The sequence below is a fragment of the Pteropus medius genome, unplaced genomic scaffold (assembly GCF_902729225.1).
Source record: "Pteropus medius unplaced genomic scaffold, Ma_sr-lr_union100, whole genome shotgun sequence".
Taxonomy (NCBI): domain Eukaryota; kingdom Metazoa; phylum Chordata; class Mammalia; order Chiroptera; family Pteropodidae; genus Pteropus; species Pteropus medius.
The window spans coordinates 34,532,165-34,547,649 of NW_024344378.1; positions in this window are offsets into that span (position 1 = coordinate 34,532,165).

Below are 15,485 nucleotides of genomic sequence, written 5' to 3' on the forward strand. Positions count from 1 at the left end.
CGTAGGAAAAGTTCCTGCCTCTTTACACAGAATCTCTTGGAAACAGTTGGCATACACTGTCTAAATGCAATGACAAGCACTAGAATGATTTCTAACTGCTATAATGCAGTAAAAGAAAAACAAAACAAACTTTAGTTTGTTTATCTTTATGTTCTTATTGTTATAATGAGAGACTGCCATTTCTATGCACACTTTGAATAGCAAATGACCCTTGCTGGAAGATTTCAAGGAGAATGAGTCAATTCTTTTTCTTGTCATCCTCTTAGGGCTAAATAAGGCACAGATATCTGTTCTCAAAAGGTAGAGTCTGACGTCTGTTTATTTAGAGACCAGGGTAGCATTTAAGCCCAACATTTACTTCCTTGATATTAATGACAACTGCTTGAAATTGTTTGTGCAAGAATTAAACTTACTCTTCCCTGCCGCTACTGCTGATATAACAAAACGGTGTTAGTTCAATAGTGTAAGTGAGCCCTGTTCTTAGCAAAAAAAGAAGAGCATCTCAGAAAATTGAATGTTTTCTGTCTGATAAAGCTACCCTGATACCTAAGAGGCCTCCCATCACTCACCACAATGGAGAGGTGGTTAGATACCCAGCAATTTGGAGTTCCCCTGGAACCCAGAGAGGGTAATTGGAAAAAACTGGATTTTTTCATTATTGAAGAGTACATCAAATCTAAATTTAATAAAGTATTTAATATGTTCAAACCAGAAAAATCAACTCTGACAAGTGCATTTCTTAATCTGAAATTTTTAATAGTAAGGGAACATCTAAGGAATATTAAGTATTATAGCCTAAAAACTATCTGCTCAGGAGCTGTCAATATTCTTCAACGCAGAGATGTTCTGGATCTAAGGTCTGTTTCAAAATGACAAATTAGATTAATACCCGTTTAAAGGTAGACTGTTTTGTACTTTGAGGGGAAAAATATTTTACCGTAATGAGAAAACAATATAACTTTTATTGTTTGAAAAATCATAAGTTTTTTAGATCATTAGTGGAAAAGGTCATGTATTACATGTCATTGTCCCTTGATTTGTACAGGATTTGTCTGTTATTTTTCTTTAATATTTCTGAATCCATTTCCTCATGTGCATTCTGACTATAGGAGCTCAACATCTTGCCCTTGAATTACTGCAATAACTCATATGTCTCCATTGCTCCCCCCACCTCTCTCAATTATGTATGTGTGTTATTTTTATTGTATATAATCGATAAATGAGTAAGTGGGAATATGATATGAGGGGTTTTCAATATGGACTGAAAAATAGAGAGTCTGCATGTGGAGGATCTTCTGCAGCAAACCTTAGGTTTGGATTTGCAGTTTAAAAACCTAGATGTCTTAAACTGAGTCTTCTAATTTGCCCCTTTTGTGCAAAGCCACCTAAAATTACTTGGTATCAGGATTATTTCAAAGAACCACATGTATGTGTGTGACAATTCGATTAGCTGAAGTTCTATCTTACTCCGGATGATGCCTTCTTCAGAAGTGAAGAAAAGAGTAGAGACCTCAGAAACTCTTCTCAGATCCTCTCTCAGAGTCAGTTTAGATTAGGGACAGTTTTTGGAGAGTCTTACAGTAGAGCTTCAGGAGTATTGCAATGACTTATTTAGGCAACCTATTGAAGCTCTCTCAGCCTAATTATTTGCAACTGTAAAATTTGGTGATGTGGGAGTAACAAATACCTCTCCTATTGATATGAGGTATAAAAGATAATACTGTGTAGGATGTCTGTATTACAAGGAATCTGGTATGTAGTACAACCTCAAACATTGGTAACTACTACAATTATTAAAATTAACTCAGATTTCTTAAGATAGGAAGCAGAAAATGAATGATTAAGGAAGAAATAAAGGGAAAACTATGACCCTGTTGTCTCATAACTAAAAATGCTGTCAGTGCAAAGTTGAGGCCTTGTTAAAAGCTAGTTACTTGGAATCACAGCCACTTCCTCTACCAGAAAAGTATGACACATATAAAACAAAAAACAAACAAAAAAACACAGCACAAATATCTTCTGGGTGCTTGCAGTAAGGGGAACAGGTAGTCACTAGCCCCTGGCTAACCCTTCTCTAGCCACAACTATGTCCCTCTCAATGACTCATAGTCAGATTTGCCCCAGAGCTCAATACTTAGCCTGAGATGCAGCTCCAAATTATACCAGAGGAAGGACGATGGCATTTCAAGGTGCTTTCAATTCTATTCTAGTATCTCTGGGAGAAAAATGAGATGATCAACATTTTATCCCAAAGTACATATCCTTATCAGAATATTTTAGAGAGCAAAATTTAAAAAATTTTGATCAAATGTGTTGTATCAGTATTTCCTTTTAAAGCTCATACTTTTGTTGTCAGTTTTAAGAGCTCTAACTATAGGCCCTGAAGATTACCTCCTATATATTTTTATAAAAGTTGTTTTATGCTTTACATTTAAGTCTGTGATTGTTTTTGAGATAATTTTTGCATAAGATCTGAGACTTAAATGATGGCCTTTTTTTTTTTTTGCCTATAGATGTCCAATTGCTCCAGTACTATTTGTTAAAAATGCTATCCTTCCTCCACTGAATTGCTTTCACATCTTCGTGAAAAAATAAATCAGTTGTCTGTATTAATGTGGGCCCACTTTGGGCTTGTACATTCTGTTCAATTGATCTATGTGTCTATTCTACTGCCAGTACCGCACCACAGGCTTAATCACTAGTTAATGTCTTAAAATCAAGCAGACTCATGTCTCTCTATTCTTCTTTTTGAAATTATGTTAGCTATTCCAGTTTCTTTGCTTTTCTAAGTAAACTTAAGAATAATCTCGTCTGTATCTACAAAAAAAACCCAGGAATTTTGATAGGAATTCTGTTAAACCTATATAACAATATGAGGAGAATTAAAATCTTCACTATACTTGGTTTTCAATCCACAAATACAGTGTAAGTATCCATTTATTTAGTTCTTCTCCTTCATTGGCATTTTGAATTTTTCTGAATGCAAGTCCTATATATATTTGGTTAAATTTACACCAACGTATTTCATTTTTTTTAATGGTTGTATGTATATTGTATTTTTAATTTTGGTGTTTACATGTTTGCCAATATAAAGAAACAAATTGATTTGTGTATGTTTATCATGGGTCTTGTGACTACGTGAATCTTATTTATTAATTCTAAGAGGTTTGTTGCTGATGAGATTCTTTAGGATTATCTAAGTAGATAATCGTGCCATCCGCACACAAATTTAATTCTTCCTTCTCAGTCTGAATAATTTTATTTCCTTTTCTTTTCTCGTTGTGCTACCTAAGACTTCCCATACAATACTGAAGAAAAGTGGTGAGAAAAGACATTCTTACCTTGATCTCAGTCTTAGCAGGGAAGTATCTAGTTTCTCACAATTAAGTTTGATGTTAGCTGTAGGTTTTTTGAAATGCTCTTAATCATGCTGAGGATTTCACCCACTATTCTTAATTTGAGGAGAGATTTTTTTATATATCATGAATGCATGTTGCATTTTGTCAAATGTATTTTTGAATCAATTGGCATGATCATATAATTTTTCTTTAGTCTATTGATGTGGTGGATCACAACGATTTACTTTTGAATGTTCAACAAAGCTTGGATACGTGGAATAAATTCCACTTGATCATGATGTGTGATTCATTTTATATACTGTTAGATTCAAAATACTAATATTTTGTTATTAGTATTTTATATTAGCACAGAAATTGTGTATCCGTGATCATGAGAGATACAGCCTGCAGTTTTCACCTCTTTTAATTTTTTTTTTCCCCCATTGGCTTTGTTATTAAGGAAATGCTGGCCACCTAGGATGAGTTAGACTTTCTCTTCCAGGATTGCTTCCCTCTGTTCTTATTTTACTGAAAAGATTGTGGAGAATTGATATTTTTTCCTTAAATGTTTGGTAAAATTCCCCATTGAAATCATCTGGATCTGTTTTTAAGGTTGTTAATTATTAATTAAATTTCTTTAATAGATATAGGCCTATTCAGATTACTTTTCCTTATGCGATTTTTTCTTTAATCTGTGTCTTTAAAGGAATCGATCTTTTGTAATTTATGAAATTTGTTGCATAGAGTTGTTTATATCATTCCTTCATTATATTTTTAATGCCCATGAAATAAAAACGGATGAATACTTTTAAATTACAATAGTGGTAATTTGTGTGTGTTTTTTTAAAATTAATTTTATTTACCTTTATAAAGATGTGGCTTTTAATTTTCTTGATTTTCTCTATTGTTTTTCTGTTTTAAATTTCGTTAAAATCTCTCACTTTATTCTGATGTAAATTTTTATTATTTTTTTCTAAGCTGCTTTTATGCTTAAACTGCTCTTCTTTCTCTAGGTTCCTAAGATAGAATCTTAGACTTTTGATTTTACATCTTTTCTTTCAATATATACATTTAAAATTATAAATTTCCCTCTGAACATGGCTTTCATGGAATCTCACAAATTTTGATAAATTGTATTTTTATTTTAATTTAGTTAAAAAATTTTTAAATCTTTCGAAACTTCTATGACACATGTGTTATATTAAAGTATTCTGCTTAAACTACTGATATTTGGGTATTTTCCAGCTCTCTTTCCATTTCTAGTTTAATTCGATTATAATCTGAGAACAAAATTTGAATGATTCCTGTTTTTAAATCTGTTAATGGATATTTGTTTTTTGCCATATTTTGACAAGTATCATGAACTCTGAGTAAAAATAAAAAATAAAGGAATGAAATATGAAAGTAATATTAAAAATGTAAGATAGAATGAGATCACATAACTTATGTAAGAGAATAGAAATACCCAAGTATGAAGAAGAATTGCTACCAAGGCTTTTTGGCTATTAATTGCTTTCAATCTAGATGTTTCATGGATCATATCAGTTTTTATGGGAATTTCTTGGCTTGGAGATTCTACTCTCATGTAAGTAATGTTAACCCTCACAGATTTTTCTTTAGCTATTTTGAGCCAGAGGTTGAGTTTGTTTTTTTCTTCATTAAGTGAAGGATTTTCTCTTCCAGGATTGCTGCTCTATTTAAGGTCTCAATATGTATTAGCATGCAATTGGTGCTTTGATATGCTATTATTGTTATAATAGTATTAACAATTATTCTTATATACTTTTAAAACAGAGACTCTTGAATATGTTGTTACCAGATCTCTATTAAATGCTTGAATTCAGAAGTTACAAATGTATAGTTTTAAAATAATCCATAAATTGGTCTTTTTATTTAGTTTAAGCATTCTCCGTTCATCTGAATTAGTAAAATTTTGCCATGCACCATTGCTTTACTTACTCAGAGCATTAGTTTCAGGCAGCGTATTACTCAGTAAGAAAAGAAACAAGTATAATACTTGTACGAATAGCTACCTACCATCGTGGACTACTTCTCTAAATCAAACATTGAATTTAGCACTTTACATGTAGTTTATCTCTGATTCCAGTTCTATTCTACCCTCATTTTGCAAAGACTTCAGTGAAGTGACTGGCCTAATATCACCACCTTATAAGGAGCAGAGCAGCTATTATTTAAATGTGGCTCTGACTCCTAAGTGGAGATATTAACCATTGCATTTTGCTGACGCAAGGTTTGAATGCAGAGGATGAAGAAAGATTTTAAAGTAGATGTCAATCCTTCCAGGCTCAGTAAACATGAATGTATGAAAAATATCTGGCATTTAATTGATGCCTAGTAAACATGGGTGAGAGGGAGGAATTATAAATGGGTGCTATGGGGAAAGTCGTAGAAGTGATGCATACGTTCACTATTCTGACTCTGGTGATGGTTTTACATGTTGAATTAATCAAATTGTACACTTTATAAATATGTGCAGTTTATTGTATATAATTTATACTTCAATAAAGCTGTTTTTAAAACTTTTTTTCAAATAGGTGAACATCCCTATTATGAAATCCTTTATATTGAAATATTCTTAATCTGAAGAATATTTGGTATTTATAACATTGAAATTTACCCGAGCCTCATGCTCCCAGAAACGAATAATGGTTATGAAATCCCCTCACCCTCTTATTTTCCAAAATGCCTTCTTTTTGTTTTGCGACACAGCCAAACTCAATTTGCTCCTGCATAGTCCAAGACAATACCGTCCCCTTCATTTTCATGAGAGGATGAAATGACTCCCTTGTTTATTTATAAACATCTATAAAACCCACTCTTTCTTTTCTTTCAGATGTTCCTCATTAATGAATATTCTCTTTATTGCAATAGACTGAATAAAATCATCTCCTTAATTATCCATGTATTTTGTTTTTTCAGTACCCAGAAAGTTCACAGTGGCTTAAACACACCATGTATAATTCTGAATAATACTATGTCCGGATGGAGGCAGGTACTGACTTTGCTTCAGGAGGCAGTAATATCAGGGCTCTGGTCAGTTGTCGGTTGTTTATTTGTCCCTGAAATTCCTTCTATCTGTATTTTCAGACATTGGCAGAAACAGCTTTATTATTCGTAGAGGTTAATCTTTTCTCATTATTCTTTTTCTCATTCACCTTTTTTCGTAGTGTCTATGCTCTATGTTGAAGGGAGAAATGAGAACAGAATCAGCAAATCCAGTCTGTCTTATGTTCTCTGTTTTATCTGGGGTAAGGTAGAGGGAAAAGTTAAGTGGCTAGGCACTAGTTGTACCAGGCCTATAAGTCATTTAGTCCAACTATCAAGGAGACAGACTCAGACATGTTATTTTTAAGAAAAGAACTGAAATATCAAGTTACGGAGGGGAACAATAACTGCTTGTTTTGTAGCCAGCCTATTAAACTGAACTGAGATGCTCTCGTACAAGAGGCATCATTTCAAGTCAGAATAATCTCCAGTGTCCTTTTAGGAAAAGAATACAATGTGTCTCTTTTTTAAAAAGCCATCCCTGGTCCTTCCTCTTTGGCAAGAGTGAATTTCCTGGGACATCCCATGTATAGTCTGTTATTAAATTAGTTTGAAGCTTCTTTCTACTCACAAATATGCCTAAAGACATATTATTTACTGCTCTGAGACAGGAATATTACTGTCATAAAAATGTTTGCTCTTATAAAACCACATCGTTTTCTTCTAATAATTAGTTGCTTTGGGCACTGAAGACAACCAATAGTAATTATCGCAATTCTCTTAGCTGTAAGTAGATCTTTCAATTTTGTGTCAAAGTTAGCCCTGATTTGGAATTGACATATAACTATGAACAAACCATGCTCAGCAGGGAGAATAAAAAAATCAGACACTGTTTCCTCAGCCAGTTTCTTGTAACAGAATACAGAGTAAGATAAGAAAGTATGGATGATTCACAATCCCAGCAGTAAAGAATGAGAAGTGAAAGATGAGTTATTAAAGGCTATTACTTCAAATCAATAGTCTTTTTAATGTGCTCTTGGAATAGACAATCAAATAAGAAATAGCTAAAGTACATATTAAAATAAGATGATTTGGCATGATCATAAATCACTAATAGCCATCAATAATACATAATAGGAATGAAGAATATTTAGAAACCACACAAGCTATTTTTTATATAACAGGCAATTGCATAAATAATTACCAAACTACTGGAGAGTTATATGACATACTGGGTACTAAAATTTTTTTAATTAAATTTAAAACCACACAAAATCTCCCTGTTTCCACATACTTTCTTTCTGTAGAATCTACTGTAGAAAAAGAAAGACCTAATAATTTAGCCTGCTCCCAATATCGCTAAGCATGCCATTTACCAGTGATAAATAAATATATAAATAAATTCAAAAGAAAAAGGAAAAGATAGTTTCATCCTGAGCTAAAACAAAACAAACAAAACAAGTAATCAAAAACAATAGAATAAGAATGCCAACAAGAACAACAAAAATAGGGTCACTCTAACTGTTTTTGGTTTCAAAGTAACAAAACCGAAATCTGGATTTCTACAGAAACAAACTCTGTTTTGGGCTTTGCTGATACCTATGTTTCTTTGTAATAACCCTTGTGACTGTGATCCTCATATATCAGACAATGTTCATAAACAGACGATGTGATGACTTTGGCAACTTTTGTATTTTTCTCCTTGAAATATTTGTATTTTTATTTTGGCCAGCCAATCTATCAGATAGCTGAAGGCTGACTTCCACTCTTTACAAATAAACTTTAAATGTTTTAATAAACACAATAAGAAGCTAAATGCCTGTCTCTGAGATGATCTTTGATACTTCACTGGGGAACAGCATTTTACTTTCAACTTGGCCATTCTCCTTCTCTGAACATCCCTTTTATGTCTTATACACAGAATGATGCAATAGTTATGAGACCAGGCTCTCAAATCATACTGCCTGAGTTTGAATCTTACCTCCAACACTTAATGGTTTATGACTCAAACTAATAATAATAATGGTAGCTAATATTTACTTATAACTTATTAATCCATTTAATTTTCAAAACAACTTTGAGATGGATACTCTTATTACTCTCATCAATAAATGAGAATGAAATTCCCATCTACAAATGAAGCCCAGAAGAGCTAAGTGACTAGCCTGAAATCCCTCAACTAGTAAGTAACCAACTAAAGATTTAACCCAGCCTTTCTGTGTAAATAAAGAAGTAGAGCTTACAAATCTGCCTAAGTAACAAGACAATATTTGTTGTCCAAAGTGCATCTGGATAGCAATAGTTGTGTGCAATTAAATCCGTTTTTAAAGAAATAGGGCTTTCTATATTTCTTTTTCTAATACAAATCAACTTCAAATGTAGGATGGTAAATATTAAATTTAGGCCTTTGGTGGCAAGGATAGAATATACTTTTGAGGAAAAACACAATTCCTTAGTTGTATTTTTTTTTAATTCCCCGTAGAATTTCATAAAATGCCCTCCAAATATTAAGACAGCTGTTAATTTTCTGAAGGTAACTTATCAATCACAAAATGTTGCTATGTAGAACCTGGCTTATTAGTAGATTCTTACTGGAACATTCACTGTTTTCTTATTGCTACGGCAAGATCAGCGATTGCTACCTTCTAGCTTCTCCTGATGTTTTCCTCAACTCCAAGCTATGGTGCCTTAAGAGAGATGCTGTGCGAGACTAGTTGATAAGCAGTGGCTGAATGTCAGAGAAAGGTCTCCCAAGGGTATTAAGCAAGGAGCCAGCGGAGATGGGGTTTCTTGCCACCTCATCTCTACTTTATTATTATTTTTTGCAAATTCTTGCTTCTGATCAGCTTTTCTAGTCTCCCCTCCCCCTCTGCCCCTCTGTGGAACAGACGAAATTCTTACTGTTTCTTCCCAACTGAGTCGTCTGTGAACCAAACACCTCACTACTTGGTACACTTTATTAACAAAAATATAAAAACAAAGAAGGAAAGCTTCTTGCTCTGTCTTTCCACATTCATAATTGGTCTTTTATATTCTGTACATCTTGGCAATCATAGTAAATCTGTGGGTTTCTAAAGACCACTGATCAATTAACACTTAAAAGGAAAAAAGGACTCCAGATATACTGCTTTTTGATTATAAAGATGGGCCTAAATTCGAAGTAGAACAGTAGGGCTGGGTCTTGTAGAAAGAAGGAAGGGAGGAAATGGAAATACTGCTGAGGAATCTATGAGCGCAGAGGCCAGCGATAGGGGCAATCCGCAGAGGTGATTAGAGTAAAGGAGAGATGCCACCTCCTTTCTTCCTCCCCATTATACTTCCAAACTGCAGTTTACTGAGAATTGGGAACTAAGGAAGTCAGATGGTGCTGTTTATGGGCAGTATTTGAACAGCTGCACTACTATTAGCCTGATATTTCTCTGAATTCTCTGAAGTCTGTTCATACTTAAAAACACACATACATGGAGGACTGTGGTATAAGATTAGATTTTTTTCATTCCATGTCAAGATTGGGTTCAAAGCACTGTTTGGCAGATTTAACAATGATCGCTCAGGTGAACAAGCCATTTTTGAGGACATAGATTTCCTTTTACCTTTAATTGGACACATTTTTTTTTTTCAACTGGATTCCCAGTTTTAGAATAGACCTTGTGTTTCAATCACAAATATGAGAGAGGTGGTCCCTGGCTCCAAAGACAGGAGAGTCCAAGTCTAAGCTATGGAGGCCACCTCCTGAGAGAACACAGATAAGCCCACAAGACCATGGAGAAGGTTTTCTATATGCCATACTATCTAAGATCTTGTGCAGATCCAGTAATTCTGATTCAACAGTATAATTGACGTGATCCATAAGGATATTTCTTCATTAGGATTTGCTCATAAAGGGTTTACCATAAAGTTTACCATTTTGAATCGACTTTGTCAAATTGCAATCATCAAATCAATAATTTCTCCAAGGCTTAAGCAAAATAATTAAAAAATTTAACAAGAATCATAAATTTAAAAATTGGAAATGCCAACATTCATAGACTGTTTGAGTTTAAAGAGACCAAGAGAACATTTAGTTCAATCCATTTACCTACACATAAAATGAAGGCCCAGATCTATTATAACTCTCTCTTTAGTCTGCATTCTTTATGTAAGTAATCCACTCTAACATTTTTAATAACTGCTATTATAGCACTATTTTCTTGTGTTTTCAAAAATAGTCAATCTTACTTGAAATAAAGTTTGCCCTTGAGATAGAAAATATATTTTAATACAGTAACTAGCAGTTAGGTACCTGAGCTAGCTTATTAATAAATAAGTTATTCCAAAAATCTTTGTCCACACTTTCTGACCCATCATCTTCTTTATTTCGCTAGCATATAGAACAGTGAAAACAAAGAAGAGAAAAGAAGGACTACAATGTACTTGTTGTACACATATGCTAAACTTACATATAAAAAGGTATTTTTACCTTTTCAGATGATGGCATTAGAAAACAGGTTCTGTCAGGTAGAAAATAATTGAATGATATAAAAAGGATTCTAAGTAGTAATTTTACAAATAATATTTCCTAATGAAAATGTATGGAAAAGGCTTATTAGTAAAGAATGAGAAAGTCGGTGGTGAACTAGAGAAGATAAGTGCTATGGTTCACAATTCACTTCTCGAATCCTGCAGAATTCTATTAAAATTCAGCTGATGTGAATGGCATGCTTTACTACCATACTTCCAGTAAACGATTTTTTCCAATATACCTAATATATTCATTGAAAGGAAAGGCTAAAATTAGAAGGAATTTTTTTCTCGGTTTTCAATTTATCATTATTATCATCTCCCTCTGCTTGGGGAGAACATACATGCTATTACTTGTTAAATGAGGAAGTCTCTGAAAATAAATATTTATAAATTAATTACCAGAATAATTACAGTAAATGACTCATTAGGAACTCTTACAGTAGTCCCAGTACAGTAATTTTTTGAAAATTGCTAAGAAAACTAATTATATATATATACTATGATGTAGTGAAATAAATAAGTTACATTACAATAAAAAATAATTCACAATAATAAAACTTATTACAAAATATTCGCCTTATCAACTTCAGCCCTGACCTAAGTTACTTCTTATGGTTACTAAAAGCATAAAAGTACATTAAGCAAATTAGGTTATTTTTATTGATTTTTGTCAATAAATTCAATATTAGAAACCTAATTCCTGCTCATTTAGAAACAGTTTTATTTTCATAATTAACTCATTTGGAAAGGAAAACAAGGCTATAAAGGGACTGATCCAAATAGATGATATTTAAAAATTTTTAACATAATATAATTATTATGATTTATTGCAATTTATTCAAAAACTTTAATAATTAAGAAACTTTGTGTGTGTGGAAATTACTTCCCACAGAATGAATACTTCTCTCTCTGTCTCTGTCTCTCTTTGTTTCTCTCTCTCTGTGTCTCTTTGTCAAGGGGAAGTGGAAAAAGAAAGAAAAGTAAAAGTTTATTGTTATGCTATCTCTCTGTTAAAATTTTGTAACAGTGAGAAAATCAGTTCTATGAGAGCCCTGTTATATTGAGTCATCCACTGATAACAGAATGATTTGCTATCACTGAACAAATGCAGGAGTATTAAGCCTGTTGCTTATTGGTTGGCATTCTCCTCTAAAGAGATTTTTCCCCCTAATTTGTTTATTTATTATTTTATTATATATACAATTAAATTGTGTATTCTAATTTTATTTAGTATTGTGTTATGATACTGTCATCTATGTTTTGATACTCAAAAGGTTCTAGATTTGACCAATGAGAACCATTTCAGGATGGCTTCTCTATATCTTTCTGATATGTTGACATCATTTTTTGAGCATGTTCTTAATTTCTACTGCAAAATATTGCAGGCTCATTTCGTACTTTCCATGCCCCAGCCCTGGAAGCATCATTTCTAAAGGAGACCTGGTTTCATTTGGTAGAGGTTGCTATTTGGAGACTAAGACCTGGAAACTCATTATGTTTCTTACTCCTCAATTATAAAATGAAAATGACCTCACCTGTTCCACCATATTCCTTCCTAACCACTGAAGCACCTTCCAATTAACTTGTTTTTCTGCTTCCTCTATGTCTTTCACTCTGTACCAACCAATTATGCATGAAACAGCTAGAGGGATCTTTGAAAAAGTATATTAGATCACTTTATAGACCTTCTTGCATTCTCTATGGTTTTCATTTTGCATTCTAAAATTTTTAAAAAGGAAATAAGGAAAGAAGGGAGGGAAAGAAGGAACAAAAGAAGAAAGGAAAGAAAATAGAAAGAAGGTAGAAGGTATCCTGCAAGACCTTTCATGTGCTGTTCTATTCCTTCTTCTTACTTTGATCTCATATCAGCCTCTGTCACTCACTGTGCTCCAACTTCATTGACTTCTTCCTTTTCTTCAAACACTCCAAATTAATTTCTGCCACCCTCACTGTACCCCCAGTCTGTCTTTGCTACTCCTTCTGTCTAGATTGGTCTTCTGCAAATTTCCTGTAGGTCAGCCTTTTCTCACCATTTAGTTTTTAGCACGAAATTCAGCTTTTCAGAGACGCCCTCCCCATTCTCCTTATCTAAAGCTGAGAAGCTAATAAGACACACACACACATGCATCAATATCTCTCATGAACTTAGGTACAAAAATTCTTAACAAAATACCAGCAAATTAAATCCAACACTATGTAAAAAGAATTATGCAACATGGCCAAGTGGTGTTTATTCTGTGTGTACAAGGCTGGTTCAATCTCTGAAAGTCAATTAATGTAATTTATCAAATCAGCATACTAAAGGAGACAAATTATATAATGATATCAATGTATGCAGAAAAATCTTTTGACAAAATCCAAAAATCATTCATAACAAAAACTCTCAGCAAAAGAGGAATAAAGGAGGACTTCCTCAACTTAATAAAGAGTACCTGAAAAATAAAACTACAAGCAATATAATTGTGAAAAATTGAATGTTTTCTCCATAAGACTGGGGACAAGGCAAAGACTTCTCTCACCACTCTTAATCAACTTGCTGTGTTAGTCAATACAACAAAGCAAGAAAAAATAAAAGGCATAAAGGTTAGAAAGGAAAATATAAAACTGTTTCTATTTGTAGATGAAATAATTGCCTATGTAGAAAAATCCCAAGTAATCTACAAAAAGAAATGTATTATAGAATTAATAAGTGAGTTCAGCAAAGTGACAGGACACAAAATCAACACACAAAAGTCAATCTTATTTCTATATTAACAATGAACATGTGGATACTGACTTACAATCACTATAATACGTATTGAAGGGTATAAAAGAAGGTTCAAATCAATGGAAGTATTTTTAGTTGTAAAGACAATATTAGAAAGATGGAAGTTATTGCCAAACTTATTTAAAAATGTAATTCAAATCAAAATTTCTATAGTATTTCTCATTAACATATATATGTACAAAAATAGTCAAGATCATTTTCAAATTATGATATAAATTTTAATAATGAAAATAATATGATATCGAAATAAGGTTAGATAAATAGAACAATGAAACAAGCTAGAAAGTTATAAAAATGTGGATAAATATAGCTACCTATACGATTTTAGCATACAGTAGTGATTGAGCTTCAATTCAGTGAAGATGAACAGCTCAGAAATGATACTGAGAAAGTTAATTACGCATTCACAAACATAAATTTGAGACTGATTAAGAACTGTGTGTGGTTGTGTGTATTATACACATCTACCCTGAGAGGTATTTATGCATGTACACAAAGAGATGTGTAGAAGGAAATTCATTTCATGATTATATATCTTTATTTATTTCTTTCATTATTATTTTATTATAATAAAAACTCAGAAGCAAACTAATTATCTATAAAACCCAGAATCATAAAACAAATTATGGCATATCCAAAAATGGAATGCTATGCAATAGATAAAAGAATAAGACTCAACACATATATTGATATGAAAAAAATCTTAGAGGCATATTGTGGGAGTACAAAGCGAGTTATAAAAAATGTTCAACTAAAAAAATTGTCTATTTTTTCTTTTTTTAAAAGAACCAAAACCCCACATATTGCTATCAAAAACAGAATTACTTTCAGGAAGATTTAGAGCCTCTGTCTCTTGATTCTTGATTTCAACTGTGACCTCTTAGAGAAACTTCCATCCAGGGTTCTTTTCCTTAAAAAAAAAAAAATACAAATAACCTAGAAAATGTCTGTTCTTCAGCATCTGAACCACTCCTTTCTGAGGTAGGTCCTCTGAAAGATATCAAAGTAGACATTAAATCGAGATGGTACTCTTTGAATAACAGAGAAGAGGTTTAAGACCACAGTTTCTACAAAGTTAACAGCTCTTTTGAATCTTGAGATTCCCTCCCTTGTAAGGCTAAAATTAAATAATAAAAATCCATCACACACTTAAGAAAATATAAAAAAAATATTTATATTTTCTCTGTCCTATATATGTTGAAAAAGAGAGAGAAAGAGATAGCAAATAGCCACAGCCTCAGGATGAGCAACCTGTCTTCCTGAGCAATGAATTAAGATTCTGACTTCACTTATCAAATCCGTTTTAACCTGCCAGGCAGAGGACAAAGTGGTAAAACATAAATACTGGATTATTAAAGGTTATCCTCTTATTTACTAGATTGGGTAAATAAATGGTCACTTTTTTTCAGATCCTAAACTCTGGAAAGAACATTGATTATTTTTATTTTATTTGTTTTGCAGGATGTAATCTCTAGCTTTGTATTTACTAAATAACACTATTCTGGAGCACTCATTAGCTTTCTTGATCTAAAACCAAACCAGGAGATACAAAGGAACAGGTATTGCTATTCCTATTTTCAAAAAAGAAAAAAAGAAAAAGAAGAAGGTTCTTATCCATCTCTTGGTTGAAGAGAAAAGAATAGTGTAATGGTTACTGGTTGTTTTGCCACAATATAATTATTTCCCCTTCAATACAAAAACTCAAATTTTGCTAGAGTGAGGGGTCTACCCTTCTCTCATTGCATTGTCTCTGGAGAATTACCAACCAAGCACTGCCCCTGGCCATGGATGTGCACAGGAGTTGAGCAAAGCCAATGGCACACTTTTGCTGGATTTTGAGCCTTGAGGGCACGAGGGCAAAATGAAATGAG